Raw genomic sequence first — 17,113 nt, 5'->3', positions numbered from 1 at the left:
CAAAGGCAGCAGGGGGTGGAGAAGAACTGCTGCCTGCCATCCATCCCACAGGACTGCCCCTTCATCACCCAGACTGGCTACCAGAGACCACCATCTCCCTCTCTTTTTCAGCATGCCCAGGGTTCTTTCTATTCAAAATGCATGTGTGTGGCAGGTGGGGAGCACAGTCTGCACTCACAGCCAGGTCCCTGCTGGAACAAGGATCTAAAATCCCCTCACAGATTCCGCCAGTTTACAAATATCCTGAAGATACTCATATTGAGAAAGTTATTTGGAAGCCCAAGAGCTACTGAAAGAGAGACAGATGCAATACTATCACATCACTGATTGTGTCATCCGAACAGCAAACTACACAGAGTAAATCCCCACTACAGCTTTCATAGCTCATAATTTATAAGCAACTCACAGACTGAGTTGTAATTACATATGGCATTCACTGAATAATTTCAAATTAATGAATGTGTTCATGAGTACTTAAAGCCCTTTCACAGATCATTCATACACAAAAAGGGTGTCAGAAGCACCACAAGAACTTCTGGGAAATAGGCTTTCAGTGGGGGGGTGGGGTGGTTATAAATCTAAATTCTCATTGAATCTTTCCTAAATTAAGAGAAGGAAGTCTTCTCATCCAGATTTAGATTATACACTTAGCTGGATTATCAGAGGGCCTAAATGAAGCTCATGCTATTGAAATCAATAGAAGAACATAATGCTAGATACATTTAGCTTCTAGCTCACTATTGTGGCAATCCTCTTCATGCAGTGTCACAGCTCTAGTAGGAAAAGGGGTTACAACCACCTCCCTCCACAGAACCCTGCTTAAGCAGCAACAACTATTTTAAGAAACTACGTTCCATTTTGCCCTAATACTTTCAGACACCATACCTGAAAATTAGTTGAGACAAAACTGATTAGCAATGAAGTCTAACTAGTATCGTAGGAACAGCCTTTGGCGTTGCAGCCATCTTTACTGAGGTAGAAAATTAAACTGATGAGCTATATCACAACATTTTGTCACTACCAAGCCATTTCATTCTGCTACTTGGCTAGGAGGCTATGCCCCATGTTGTTAGGTAAGCAGCTGGTCAAAGAAATTCAATAATATGTAGTTTTGGGAATTGATTATAGTGAAGTGCTAAATGGGGAGCTAAACAAGAAAAACTAAATAAGCTGCAGCTTGGCCCAAGATGGGAAATGGAAGCTCCTTCACCCTTATACTTCCTTCTCTCCTCCAGCTACCCATGGGAAAGTAAGAACAATTTGAGGTCTTAAAGAATTCTGAAGCTCTTCCAGGTGTTTCCACCAGCCACTTCTCCTTCAAACTGTGAAGCAGAGGTAAGGCAGGACTAGAAAGGATCTCCTAGGTAATCATTTTTCTGACTGTGAAGGAACAATGCAAATTCACAGATTATAAGATATCAAGCAATATTTTTCTTAAAGAATGACAAGACAGGAAATGGGATGTTCTATATTTTCCATCTAACTTCTTCATATCTATCTCAGAAAATTCCCATGCAATAGATTTTAAGGCTCTGCTTAGTTTTTAATTGCTGATAACTTTTAAATGCTAGCCTCCACTGTACACTTGAAAGTTTGACAGATCATAGAGATTTTCCTCAGGTAGAGCAATGGCTGCTGGAACCACAAGTGTAGCAGCTTTAATTTTAAACCCCACATTTTTCTCTATAACTTAAACATTTCCTTTAAGTGCCAAATAAAAGAACTGTATGATACAGATGACCTAGTTTTTACTGAGCTTCAGTGCAATGCCTATCAACTCTATGATGAGTTGACATTGACCTGAACTAAAAAACATGTCGTTTTATAATAGCTCATTGTAAAGGTGATCATTTATTGTCACTGCCATATAGATGCCAATGGACTGATGGGGAGAAATTTCTAAACAGCAAATAGAAGACAAAAATATTTTTCAGAAGAGCATAAAAGACAGCATTTAGGGTGTATCAGGGATATTTGGTGAACCTACTGCTGAGTAAAATGCACAAGCTTAATAGAATACAATTAAAAATTAAATATTGTGTTATCATATGTACAACTTTGTCACCTAAAATTGATTTACCCAATACCTCTAAATGAATCATTTTGCTCTTCTTCACTTTCAATATACCTTATACATAAGAATACATTGCCCCAGGTTTCATAGGAATCACAAGCTAATCCATTGCTATCCTAGATGTCTACAAAGGGCTGACACAAAATTCCTGGTTCAAATGAGAGTATATTGCTAGGTTTGCCCTTAGTTCACATTACAAGGAGATCCATGAGAATTGCAACTCAAATCAGTGATGGGAAAAATAAATGGAAAAAGAAATTACATTTATTGCCACTTCAAAAAATAATCATGAAATCAAATTCCCAGGAGATGGCATTTTTACTTTCTTTCCTCATTTTTTTAAGCTATTAACTCATCCCAGACTAGAAGATAATATTTAAGACCTCAAAAAAAAAACCCCATATACACTATTCCAGCTAACCTGGAATTTCTCCCTAAGGGAAGTAAAGCAGTGGCAGCAGCTCACCAGGCTGACAATTCACATAAGGTGGCTGTTGCCTTCTTCCTGCCACATGACACAGAGCAGTCATCCAACTAGGAAGGCTAACAAGGTGAGGGAAAAGGCTCACATCTATGCTTCCTTCAGAAATCTGCTCCTGAGGCTCATCTGAAATCTTTCCAAGGCCTGATGAGACTCAAATGTTAGAGAGCAGTTTCGATGTATCCACAAACAACCACTGACCTGTGGGCTGGAGAGCCAGGTCTTTTGAGAACAGGGTACCTTTGGGCCCAAGCAGTATGTACACGTAGAGTGCTGCCTGTCCATAACCTTTCAATATCACAGAAACAACTGAGAGGAAACACACAGTCATCTTTTCCACTGACAATTCTTCTTAAGCTGTAATTTTGATATGAAAAAAAATACATTTTTATAAGCCAGGAAGAAGGCAGAAGAATACCTATTACACAGATGTCATAACTACTCTCCAGTCATTTGGTAAAATTCCCAAGAACACTTGTCATCATCTTTTTCATTTTCACAGTGTGCAGTAAATGAAACACCTGTGAAAACAAATGCAAGGGTGATTGCACATTCAGTCTGAGAAAGTTACATTTTGCTATCCTGCAAAAATCAATGATGAACATTTAAAGCAGGAGATCAATGAGTGTCATCCACTGCTGTTTGGTTGGCAGAGCGGTGATCTGTGTTAAATGGCAGAAATCCTACACCTTCCAGCCAAGAGGTGACCACATCCTACTGGTCTCTCAGTCCATGCTCTTACAAGCTCTCGATGTCAAAAATTAAGATCAAGGGAAAGAAAATTAGATACTTTTACCTTCATATGGCACACCTCACCTCAGGAACAGAAAGCACTGGATCATACTGGAAAAATCCCATCCTCAAATTACAGAAACTAATCAAGGAAGAAAAATACTGTTTCAAAGGTCATATCCAATTCTATCATGTCTCCCTGGATTAAATGACAGTATTTGTACAAATCTGAATTTAAATCCTGCACTCCTCTTGGCTATCGGCAAAACTTCATGTGTTTTAACAGGAAAACAAAGAAAAAAGTTGAGCAGCATCTAAGTGCTCTTTCAAGAAAGTCTGTGCACATACATTACGTGTGTTCCTTCACCCTTCTTTAATTTTTCACACCTACAGAGCAAGTCCTTTCCAAGTCTCTTTTTTGCTTTGCATTAGCTGAATTTAATTGTAAGTGCTAACTGAGAAGTCTCCGAGTCTCTCAGCTCATTAGTGAAACATGCATCAAAAGAGTTAAGTAGGCTACTGACATTTTATCATCTTGTACCTTTAAGCTTATTTTAATGAGAACAGGTCCATTTTTTTTTTTTTTAGTAAATTCATAAATAAATTTCCTCATAATGAATTGCCTCTCCATGAAATTTTAAGATGGATTTGAATTTGTCAGGAGATGGATGATTTCCTTTGTAATTAACTAATGTATCAAAAGGGATCATTTATAATATCTGTGGTCAACGTCAGTCAGAACTGTTACAGGGCAACACAGTAGGGCATGACTAATGAGCACATGATGGAATCAAAACTGACAGACAGAGAAGTCATAAATCTTTAATTTGCATCCTGAATTTCACATTTGAAATGGGCAGTTTGCATCAAACTGACGTGCTTTGTGGGCAATCTACAAGCTTGAAGTCGATGTCAAATCTGAAACATGTAGCTAGCCATCCCTCTCTTCAGAAAGTGGCTGGAGAATTGAACACTGATTCTCACAATCTCCTTAGGTACCTGTGTGAACAGAAAGGCACCAGGACCTATTCCATTTCCATCAGCAGATTTTCTAAAATGTTATGTTTCTCATGAGTGCCCCTGAAAATTGAAGTATTGATTACATAATATAATAAAGTGATGGGTGCTCTACAAATACCCAAGATCAATAGGATTCTTTTCCTGCTTATCCTAGACAGCAACAGTCTGCATCTCCGCTCTAAATATTGACTCCTCTTAGCTTAGCTCCTCTGCTCTAACCCAATTTGTTCCACCCCAGCAACCTTCTTACTCAGTCCTCTATATAACCACTCTCAAAATAAGGCTGCTTGAACATCTGACACTTATTTTCATGAAAGTCCTGCAACTCTTTTCAGTGTCTCCCAACCCTTCTATGAATGGTTATGAACAGACTGTGTTATGTCTTGGAAAAGGAACATTACAGTGTAAACTCAGTTCTGTTACTCTAGTTCAAGGAAGTTCTGTTCAAACCTATGGTCAGTGCTGTAGAGGAAGGCAGACTGAAAGACCACATCTGCCTTATGACATTTCAGTATCAAATGGGTTTAATCATGTCACAGTGTGGATGGGATGACTATGCAGTCATGTCTCTGTCACATGGCCAGTCAATGCTCAGAGGAGAAAAAGGGGATGTAAATCCCATACTCTCCTCCTCAAATACCACTGTTCGAGTTTTTAAAAAAGTGATGGCTATTAGGCTATGCATATATTCATTATCAAGCAGCATGGAATAATAGCTGATCTACACAGTAAAAGGGTGCTGAGGTCCTGATATCTATAATATGCATATTCCAGGGCATTTCTTCCACTTCAGACTAGCTGCAGTCTCATCCCATGGACTGAAGAAAGCCCATTTGCACTGGGAGTACTTCAGCTGTGTTCCTGGAGTGCATCTTCTAGTTTTGTTCTGTCTAGAAGGAATCCACTTCACATGCTTTGAGACTGCTTTCCAATGATAATCAAAGTACATATGCAGGGATGAGCTCACTAGCTTCAATATATGCTCCTGAGCTAAACCAAAACCATTAATATAGGCACACCTCACAATGAATGCAAAAGGTCCAAGAGCTAGCTTCAGTGTTAACATGCATGTTTGAAACCAGTGAGCCATGCCACATGCAGGACCATTCCTTTGTCTAACAGAGGCTAAGAGACAGGGAATAGTGCTGCGTTCACCTAGGCTCTGCCCAACAGCATGCATCTCCCTGGCTGGGCATGGAATCATGCTGTGTCCGTTCCTGGCTGCCCAGAGCGCTGCAAACACACATAATTAAGGGAAGCATAACGGTCATAAGAAGTGGGGTCACACATAATGGTAGGGAAAAAAGTTGACAAATATGACCTCCTGTTGACATCAGACCAAACAGCTTTCATAGGCCAAATTACTCGGATGAATTAGGTATCCCTGAGGAAGTTTTATTGCATTGATTTTGTTTCTAACATCATCAAAAAATGATTATAATTTAATACAAATACTTATAAAAAGTCACCACATCAATTATTGATTTAGTTTTGCTTCTAATACTTCTTACCCCTTATCCGACCTGCCCACTCATTCCTGATTTTTCAGTCATAGCAGAATGAAACCTTACTGTCACAGTTAATACTACTATTAATCACAATGTGTGACACCATCCAGATCTGAGTCATGTCTTTCTGGCATAAAAGTTGTTTTTAGAACCACATGGTGCTAGGCCTAGCCTACACGCAGCTACAGAGACTGGACAGAGACGTTGGGAGCTTTACACACCATATGGAATGAGCAAAAATTAACCAGGAAGCACACAAAGGGGCTAGGAACACTGCCAGTATTTAAAGAAGGCATTCCCTCAAGTCTGGGGCATGCAGCAGATGAAGGAGAAAGCTTTTTGGATCAAAGCCTTCTGTATTATATAGCAAGGGCTCATTATGGCTCTGCTTGCCCTTAGAGGTAAAATTTTGGTTATCAGCTGCCACTTTGTGTTTAAAAAGCAGTCGTTCAAACATGATTTCTACACAGGGATAGCAAAGCTTGCCCAACATGAGGGTTAAATAAGGTCTGTGATACAAGAATTCCACTTTGTCAATGTCAAGAGACTACCCTTAATATTATAGCATGGATTTACTCCATACAACAGCAGCTTGTGTACATGGCAACATGCTGTATTTATGAAACTCTTTAACAAATATCCTCAATGGTTCCAAGCTGGGAGCAACCTAATGGAAATGTATTCTGCAATCTACATGCTAAATCATCCTTCTGAAGGTCATGTTTTTCCACCTCATTGTGTTTGAGTCAGCTCCTGGTAGATGGCCACATTTCCTGAGACACAGTGCCACAGAGGGCAAAATAAGGGGAACATTTTGGCCTATAATCAGAATACTTTTGCTTTCAGGGTTTTAAAAGCTTTAACAGCTACTTGGAGTCTCACATAGGGCAAGTAATAATGAGGCTTGTTAAGGAGCACTCAAAAAAAAAAAGAAAAATACAGCCAGATGTATTTGGTGCATTATTCTTCCGCAGAGGACTTTTTTTCACCTACTTTTTTTGGTAGTGTGAAGACTAGTTCAGAGCCAAGGAACTCAGTGACATTTTTCAGAGGAAGGATGTATATCTGCTCTTTTTTATTTTATCTTTATGAGCCTGCTGAGAGACAAAGTGGAAGAAAGGATTTTAAGTTCCTATACTTGATACTCATTTCAGGACAGAGTACTTAGAACATTTAGTACTTTACAGTCAAATATATGTCTATTTGGGTTTCACATACCAGATTTTCATTTGCAATGTCTGTATTTCTCACTGTAGATCTTTAAAATCTATTTACCACTGCCTCCATAAAGTATGTGATACATTATGTGGAAGACCAAAAAGACACGTTGATTTATTTTATACACACACAAACCTTTTTTTTTTTATTTTTTAAATTTTTGTCTTCTCAGTTCTAAATAAAACAATGTTGCATTAAGGCCTAAGGCCGATTCAAAACCTCTGGTAGTCAGTAGTCAATAAATACTTTCTCTTTGTAAGAGGGTATCAAATATATATCAAGTAAAACCACTTGCAAATCATGCTGAATTAACTGAATTGCTTCAATCTAAATCCAGACATTTTCTATTTTTTTTTTTAGTAAAAATATTACTTGTTATGGTTTCAAAATATACTATTAACTGTTTATTAAAATTAAGTCTACATTCAATTCTAATGTTTTGGGGTTTTTTTCCCCCATTTGTAACCTTTTCTGTGTTTTAATAATTTTGCAGGCCAAAATATCTGTTGCTTAAGCAGCTCAGGGTACATCTAATCCTAGACAAACCCAAAAGAAAGATGCTGTATTTTCCATAAGAGATACTGTTCTCTCATAGGACCATAACTACATATGCTTATGACTCTGTGTGTGATCACTAAATCTAATACAACCTGATTTAATCTATTCAGAGAGTAATTCATGCCACTCGCTTCCTTCTCTGCTGAACCATTCTTCAAACTGTACATTAGGAAACATGCTCAAAGAATCACAGAAATGTTGGTTGGATGGGACCTCTGGAGGCACTCACCCATGTCACTATCTAATACACTCACCCTTTTTAAATAATAACTGAAAAGTAAGTAACTGCCTGTTGAATAACATACCACACAACACGTAAGCTGTGGGCAAAACCAGGCCCTAAGTAATGGCACCAAATGTTCTTAGGCTAAATTCAGTCAAACACCAGTTTTGGGTATAAACAATGCTCTATTTGCCAAATTTATTTCTCTGCAGATTTGTCTATGTATGTTTAAAATCCCAGAGATACTCCCAGTCTCTGCAGTGCAGCAGATGACTGTTGCTACATTAGTTAAAGTAATACTGCCCCTTAACCCAGCATAGGAGAGGGCCATATGAGAAATCCACCCATACAAACAAAAGGAGGGAGCAGTAAATGACCTAACAGCTCTCTCTGTCTCTAGGTCCCATGAATAAACCCTGCTGCATCAGCAAACTGGTGACCTCCACTGCATAGCAGATTGCTTCTCACAGTGAGGTAAACCGCAGAGCCCAGCTGATCCTATTCTAAATTAGAGGCAACAGTGAACACGATGAAGGTAGGTTACTACAGAGGGCTATTAGGAAAAAGCTGCAGTCAATGCAAATCTCGGGAGATTCATTTGTTTTCTACAGTATAGATATTCTGAAGGTACTTCTACATATCTGTTCTGATTGTGATTCCAGTTGTGACTAACACCTCAATGTTTGTAGACACACCTGGGTCAGAGTTTAGTTAGCACAGGTAGCAGTATCAGTGAAAATGCCACTAAGGAATTCCTGGATTTCAATGCCAATCTCCCTGGTAGCTTTGGTGCAGGTTCATACAAAGCACAGCCTTCCCTGCTCTGGGGAACCTACGCCATCTCAATGCAAGCTACTCAGGTGTGCCACCTACATGGAGCCACACACACATGCCACCTGCCTACAGGATAAGCTAACACAGTCTGGTTTCATGATCCAGTTCCTAAAGACTTTAAATAATAGAATCATAAACTAGTTAGGATGTGTCTCAGCTCAGCCTGGCCTTCAGTCCCTGACCAAGCCACAGCGTAGCTCTGCCTTTCCCTGTCTCCTGAATGGCTCTGGGACCTGCACTGCACAGAGCTGCTCTCCTGGGTGCATGCCCTAGGGGTAGGGCATCACTTGTCATGTATAATTGTAGGCGTAACATAGCCTGTCCCAATTCTAGTCTAAACCAGATCTAGTGTAGACCTGTTCCACTCTGTTCCGTTCCATTCCGTTCTATTCCCTGCGCTCACCCTGAGCTGAATGACAGTGACACTGATTTATCTGCAATGTCAGGGGTTTTCAGCTCTGAAAACACCTTCAAGAACACAAATCACAAAGCTTTCATGTGCAAACAAGATTTTATTATTCCATTTGATTTTGGTTTGGTCTTTTATAGTTTACATTCTTTTAGAATCACTACATCCTAGAATCATAGAATAGTTAGGCTTGGAGAGGAGCTCACGAGCACCTTCTTCCAACCACCCTGCCATTTTCAGGGACGCCTCAGAAGAGAAACAGGTTGCCCAAGGCTCGGTGCAGCCTGGTCTTATACCATGCCAGGTCCTCTCACCTAAGGGTCTGTACAACGTGGTGTCATACGTCGCCATAGGATCACACCCAAGGGTCTGTAACAACGTGGTGGTACGTGCTGTACATCGCCAAGGGAAGGAGCACACACAGCTTCTTTAGGCAACCTGTTCCAGTTCTCAGCACCCTGACGGCACCCTGACACTTCTTCCTTATATCCAACATGAAACTTTGATGCTATTACTTAAGAGCATCCTCACCGACCACACACCAATGTGCAAGAAGTAGAAGGCGCGGGGCAGCACGGGGTATTTCCCAAAGCATGACACCTATCGATGATAAGCACACAACTGACTTCCACCACTCGCTCGTTTGCTGCTCTTCCTGGCCAGGGATGCAGGAAAAGTGCTCTCGCTCCTGCCCGGCACTGCTGTTGCACACAGGGAGAGCTGAAAAGTGGCAACTGCTGATGGGGCAGCAAGGCTGGAGCCCTTCCAAGCACAGGCTGCTGTGCAGAACCCCCAGGGAGATGAAGCTAAGGGAAGAGCAAAGCTCGCTCCCACTCCAAGCTTGCACTGGGCAATGGAGCCAAAGAGAGCCAGGGCTCTCACGAGAGTGCCTTGGAGGTACAAGAGCAGCAGGCAAGGACCGAGTCCAAAGGGGAAGCCTGGCAAGGGGATGTGCTCAATGCTACAGAGGACAAGCAGCAACTCCCAGGCAATACCCTGGGAGGCCAGAAAGCTTCCTCCCCCAGGATGCGGGGCAAGAGGGCCACCTGCGTGGAGCACAAGCAGCAGCCTTTGGGCCACAAGAGCCCAAAGGAGCCCCACGAAGGGGCTGTGCTCAGCTGCGGAGGAGGCAAAAAAACCCCAGGGACACTCTCAGGTCCTCCGTGGGGAAAAAAAGCCTGCCCCCCACAGCTGCAGGACACGAGGGGCCACCTTCGTGGTGCATGAGCAGCAGGCAGTAACCCAGCAGAACGGACCAGAGGAGCCCTGACAAGTGGTCCTGCTCCACGCTCAGAGGAAGGCAAAAAACCCCCGGGGACCAGTGCCAATTTGCCCCGGGGGAAAATTCCTTCCTGACCCCAGCGCTGGCGGTCGGCTATCCCTGAGCATGGCAGCAGGACCTGCTCCTGGTCCACAGCCTGGTCACGCTTATGGCTGCTGCCCCTGGCTCTGGGGGGGATGAGGATGCTGAGCTCTACAGTGCTCCTCAAGAAGACATTCCTATGCTCTGGCCATGGCTATCCAGCTGAAAAGGACCGCTATCCCTCCCCTGAGCTAAGCAGCCCTTCCCGCCACCAGCTGCCCTTGCAGCCTGCAGCCTCCAGCAGCCTTGACCAGCCGCTGCTCTTCCTGCCTGAGCCCCCTGCAGCTCACCCCAGAAGCCCAACGCCTTCCTCTGGGATGTCTCAGGGCTGCCCCGTGCCACCTCTGCCACGGGACACAGCAGGGTGCTCCCTTTTATCCTGTCCGGGGCATTGTGACTGCAGCGTTGCCAGGCGCTGGCATGGAACGCAATGGAACGCAATGGAATGCAATGGAATGCAATGGAATGCAATGGAGCTGGGCAGAACGGAATGGAATAGAGTGGAGTGGAATGAAACAGAATAGTCATGGAATGGAATAGAATAGAAATGGAATACCCCAATAACTCCTTATGGGATTCAGGGAGAAAGGAACAGCACGGTGCAAGCAAAACTCAGACATCTGTCTGGCTATCCCTGAACCCATTCTTCTGAAGAGCTCTCCATCCTTTTGCGAGCTCATTTGTCAGAGACCGATCCAAAATCACACTCCACTCTCCACTGTCTCAAAGACTGCTAGGAGAAGCTGAGATGGAATTCCACCTATCTCTTTTCTCAGAGATGGATGGGAGGAGTTGAGATAAGACTCCAATAGCCATTGCCTGGCAGAAGGCTGTGAGGAGCTGAAATGGGACTGCACCCACCATTGCCTGAGGCCCCAGTGGGAAAGTGCTAAGACTCTTCCATCCATTATCTGGAGGAATGGTGGGAGAAATCCCTGCCCATGAATTCCTATCCCAGGAACTGCTGCAGACGGGGGCAGCTGAAGAGCTGGCTGTAAGGGGGGCTAATCTGGTCCACCAGGAACATGTAAGATGGGACATGAAGAACAGAGGTACTCCCCCCAGCTCCTTATAAAAGGAGGAAAAGGTAATCGCAAAAAGGCAAACGAGTAAAACGAATCACATCCGGAATGCAAAAACTACTGCCAACATCCAAGTTCATTTCTGAGCACAGTAAGAAAGGGAGAACGTCACAAGGGCAAAAGGAAGCCCGTGGGTAACTAAATTCTGTTCCATATGGAGACAAAAATAGAAGCTTTTCAACGTGCTACCTGCTACATTTCCAATAAAGACTATACTTCATTTACTTTGAAAGATGCTCCAATACTGGGGTTTATTTCCAAGTAAAATTCTTCCACCTAAGTATTGAGTGATATTAATGCAGATTTAGCAACGTTAAGACGTGACAGATTTAAGTTTTGGAGCAACTTAGCAAATAATAACAATGACTTTGAACTTTTACAACCGAGAATAAAGTTGAACATTTCCCAGTCCAAATTCAGGATTTTTAATCCAAAACAAATTTTAGCTGAAATGTTCACAATTAAAATGCAATGTGCTCCTTTTACCAAATATCAATCTGTACTGATATTTAATAAAATCAAGAATAAACGTTTCAACCTGCCAGTATCCACGTTTTTCTTCTAAATTCAAAACTATTGAATGTCTTGGGGTTTAGTCCAACTGAAAATTGCATTTTCCCTATTTGGATGAATTACTGGGGACTAGAAGAGCTCGAGTATTCCTCAGCCAAGTAACTTGCAACAAAAATCCAAGGACATTACCTGTTGTCACTAGCTAGGAACATGAGTATATGCTAAAACACTTGGATGAGTAAACTTTTTCCTTAAACGCTTTGCTAATCCGAGGCCTTACAAGGAAAGCCATAACGAAAATAACAATGGTAACTTTTGCCTCTAGTCTCTACCCCAGTGGACAGCTACAGTACAGGCATTACTTCCTTGATAGTTGGCACCGTAAACAAAATACGCACGGAGTAATTTACTAGCACCAACCCTAGGAAACAGTGGCAACTACTCTGATACTTCAGCATGGAAATAAAGGATTAAAGGGACTTCCAACTCTTTTTTGAAAAATAAGTTCATCAGTGAGGATGCCACTAAGGAATTCCTGGATTTCAGTGCCAAACTCCCTGGTAGGTTTGCAGTAGCAGAAGGCACTGAATACCCATAACCATGTCCCAGCCAAGGCATTCACTCGATCACCCTCGGGGAAGGAGCTGTGAACTTTCCCATCGGGTAAGAGCTGTGGATTGTCTCGAGATGGTTTGACCATCTGAGCTGATTTGCAAAAAGCAGGTGTGGAACGTGTTCTTTGGAAGTCTTCTGCATTCGTCCAGTCGAGCGGGGTTTCCGTATCTCTGACACTAGCAAGGCTCGAAGCCTCAGCACGACATGCTCCTCAACCAAATGGGTCCAAATCATTTTGAGGTGAGCAATACCTGTTCAGTTACCTATGAACTCGGTTTTATTTCCTTGTGCTCGTGTCTAGAAAACGCCTGAGCTGTTTCCCCTGGGAAAACATGCTGAAACAGGAGAGCCTGAGAACAACAGGACTCAGTCAAAGAGAAGGTCCACCCAGCCCAAAAACACTTTCAAGAACACAAATCACAAAGCTTTCATGTGCAAACAAGATTTTATTTTATTATTCCATTTGATTTTGGTTTGGTCTCTTATAGTTTACGTTCTTTTAGAATCACTACATCCTAGAATCATAGAATAGTTAGGCTTGGAGAGGAGCTCACGAGCACCTTCTTCCAACCACCCTGCCATTTTCAGGGACGCCTCAGAAGAGAAACAGGTTGCCCAAGGCTCGGTGCAGCCTGGTCTTATACCATGCCAGGTCCTCTCACCTAAGGGTCTGTACAACGTGGTGTCATACGTCGCCATAGGATCACACCCAAGGGTCTGTAACAACGTGGTGGTACGTGCTGTACATCGCCAAGGGAAGGAGCACACACAGCTTCTTTAGGCAACCTGTTCCAGTTCTCAGCACCCTGACGGCACCCTGACACTTCTTCCTTATATCCAACATGAAACTTTGATGCTATTACTTAAGAGCATCCTCACCGACCACACACCAATGTGCAAGAAGTAGAAGGCGCGGGGCAGCACGGGGTATTTCCCAAAGCATGACACCTATCGATGATAAGCACACAACTGACTTCCACCACTCGCTCGTTTGCTGCTCTTCCTGGCCAGGGATGCAGGAAAAGTGCTCTCGCTCCTGCCCGGCACTGCTGTTGCACACAGGGAGAGCTGAAAAGTGGCAACTGCTGATGGGGCAGCAAGGCTGGAGCCCTTCCAAGCACAGGCTGCTGTGCAGAACCCCCAGGGAGATGAAGCTAAGGGAAGAGCAAAGCTCGCTCCCACTCCAAGCTTGCACTGGGCAATGGAGCCAAAGAGAGCCAGGGCTCTCACGAGAGTGCCTTGGAGGTACAAGAGCAGCAGGCAAGGACCGAGTCCAAAGGGGAAGCCTGGCAAGGGGATGTGCTCAATGCTACAGAGGACAAGCAGCAACTCCCAGGCAATACCCTGGGAGGCCAGAAAGCTTCCTCCCCCAGGATGCGGGGCAAGAGGGCCACCTGCGTGGAGCACAAGCAGCAGCCTTTGGGCCACAAGAGCCCAAAGGAGCCCCACGAAGGGGCTGTGCTCAGCTGCGGAGGAGGCAAAAAAACCCCAGGGACACTCTCAGGTCCTCCGTGGGGAAAAAAAGCCTGCCCCCCACAGCTGCAGGACACGAGGGGCCACCTTCGTGGTGCATGAGCAGCAGGCAGTAACCCAGCAGAACGGACCAGAGGAGCCCTGACAAGTGGTCCTGCTCCACGCTCAGAGGAAGGCAAAAAACCCCCGGGGACCAGTGCCAATTTGCCCCGGGGGAAAATTCTTCCTGACCCCAGCGCTGGCGGTCGGCTATCCCTGAGCATGGCAGCAGGACCTGCTCCTGGTCCACAGCCTGGTCACGCTTATGGCTGCTGCCCCTGGCTCTGGGGGGGATGAGGATGCTGAGCTCTACAGTGCTCCTCAAGAAGACATTCCTATGCTCTGGCCATGGCTATCCAGCTGAAAAGGACCGCTATCCCTCCCCTGAGCTAAGCAGCCCTTCCCGCCACCAGCTGCCCTTGCAGCCTGCAGCCTCCAGCAGCCTTGACCAGCCGCTGCTCTTCCTGCCTGAGCCCCCTGCAGCTCACCCCAGAAGCCCAACGCCTTCCTCTGGGATGTCTCAGGGCTGCCCCGTGCCACCTCTGCCACGGGACACAGCAGGGTGCTCCCTTTTATCCTGTCCGGGGCATTGTGACTGCAGCGTTGCCAGGCGCTGGCATGGAACGCAATGGAACGCAATGGAATGCAATGGAGCTGGAATGCAGAACGGAATGGAATAGAGTGGAGTGGAATGAAACAGAATAGTCATGGAATGGAATAGAATAGAAATGGAATACCCCAATAACTCCTTATGGGATTCAGGGAGAAAGGAACAGCACGGTGCAAGCAAAACTCAGACATCTGTCTGGCTATCCCTGAACCCATTCTTCTGAAGAGCTCTCCATCCTTTTGCGAGCTCATTTGTCAGAGACCGATCCAAAATCACACTCCACTCTCCACTGTCTCAAAGACTGCTAGGAGAAGCTGAGATGGAATTCCACCTATCTCTTTTCTCAGAGATGGATGGGAGGAGTTGAGATAAGACTCCAATAGCCATTGCCTGGCAGAAGGCTGTGAGGAGCTGAAATGGGACTGCACCCACCATTGCCTGAGGCCCCAGTGAGAAAGTGCTAAGACTCTTCCATCCATTATCTGGAGGAATGGTGGGAGAAATCCCTGCCCATGAATTCCTATCCCAGGAACTGCTGCAGACGGGGGCAGCTGAAGAGCTGGCTGTAAGGGGGGCTAAACTGGTCCACCAGGAACATGTAAGATGGGACATGAAGAACAGAGGTACTCCCCCCAGCTCCTTATAAAAGGAGGAAAAGGTAATCGCAAAAAGGCAAACGAGTAAAACGAATCACATCCGGAATGCAAAAACTACTGCCAACATCCAAGTTCATTTCTGAGCACAGTAAGAAAGGGAGAACGTCACAAGGGCAAAAGGAAGCCCGTGGGTAACTAAATTCTGTTCCATATGGAGACAAAAATAGAAGCTTTTCAACGTGCTACCTGCTACATTTCCAATAAAGACTATACTTCATTTACTTTGAAAGATGCTCCAATACTGGGGTTTATTTCCAAGTAAAATTCTTCCACCTAAGTATTGAGTGATATTAATGCAGATTTAGCAACGTTAAGACGTGACAGATTTAAGTTTTGGAGCAACTTAGCAAATAATAACAATGACTTTGAACTTTTACAACCGAGAATAAAGTTGAACATTTCCCAGTCCAAATTCAGGATTTTTAATCCAAAACAAATTTTAGCTGAAATGTTCACAATTAAAATGCAATGTGCTCCTTTTACCAAATATCAATCTGTACTGATATTTAATAAAATCAAGAATAAACGTTTCAACCTGCCAGTATCCACGTTTTTCTTCTAAATTCAAAACTATTGAATGTCTTGGGGTTTAGTCCAACTGAAAATTGCATTTTCCCTATTTGGATGAATTACTGGGGACTAGAAGAGCTCGAGTATTCCTCAGCCAAGTAACTTGCAACAAAAATCCAAGGACATTACCTGTTGTCACTAGCTAGGAACATGAGTATATGCTAAAACACTTGGATGAGTAAACTTTTTCCTTAAACGCTTTGCTAATCCGAGGCCTTACAAGGAAAGCCATAACGAAAATAACAATGGTAACTTTTGCCTCTAGTCTCTACCCCAGTGGACAGCTACAGTACAGGCATTACTTCCTTGATAGTTGGCACCGTAAACAAAATACGCACGGAGTAATTTACTAGCACCAACCCTAGGAAACAGTGGCAACTACTCTGATACTTCAGCATGGAAATAAAGGATTAAAGGGACTTCCAACTCTTTTTTGAAAAATAAGTTCATCAGTGAGGATGCCACTAAGGAATTCCTGGATTTCAGTGCCAAACTCCCTGGTAGGTTTGCAGTAGCAGAAGGCACTGAATACCCATAACCATGTCCCAGCCAAGGCATTCACTCGATCACCCTCGGGGAAGGAGCTGTGAACTTTCCCATCGGGTAAGAGCTGTGGATTGTCTCGAGATGGTTTGACCATCTGAGCTGATTTGCAAAAAGCAGGTGTGGAACGTGTTCTTTGGAAGTCTTCTGCATTCGTCCAGTCGAGCGGGGTTTCCGTATCTCTGACACTAGCAAGGCTCGAAGCCTCAGCACGACATGCTCCTCAACCAAATGGGTCCAAATCATTTTGAGGTGAGCAATACCTGTTCAGTTACCTATGAACTCGGTTTTATTTCCTTGTGCTCGTGTCTAGAAAACGCCTGAGCTGTTTCCCCTGGGAAAACATGCTGAAACAGGAGAGCCTGAGAACAACAGGACTCAGTCAAAGAGAAGGTCCACCCAGCCCAAAAACACTTTCAAGAACACAAATCACAAAGCTTTCATGTGCAAACAAGATTTTATTTTATTATTCCATTTGATTTTGGTTTGGTCTCTTATAGTTTACGTTCTTTTAGAATCACTACATCCTAGAATCATAGAATAGTTAGGCTTGGAGAGGAGCTCACGAGCACCTTCTTCCAACCACCCTGCC

The sequence above is a fragment of the Pezoporus wallicus genome, unplaced genomic scaffold (genome assembly GCF_028554395.1).
Source record: "Pezoporus wallicus isolate ANWC-B61680 ecotype Strahan unplaced genomic scaffold, APGP_CSIRO_Pwel_v1 scaffold_6445, whole genome shotgun sequence".
Classification (NCBI taxonomy): Eukaryota; Metazoa; Chordata; class Aves; order Psittaciformes; family Psittacidae; genus Pezoporus; species Pezoporus wallicus.
The sequence above is the reverse complement of the archived record's forward strand: the minus strand, read 5'-3'. Positions refer to the sequence as shown.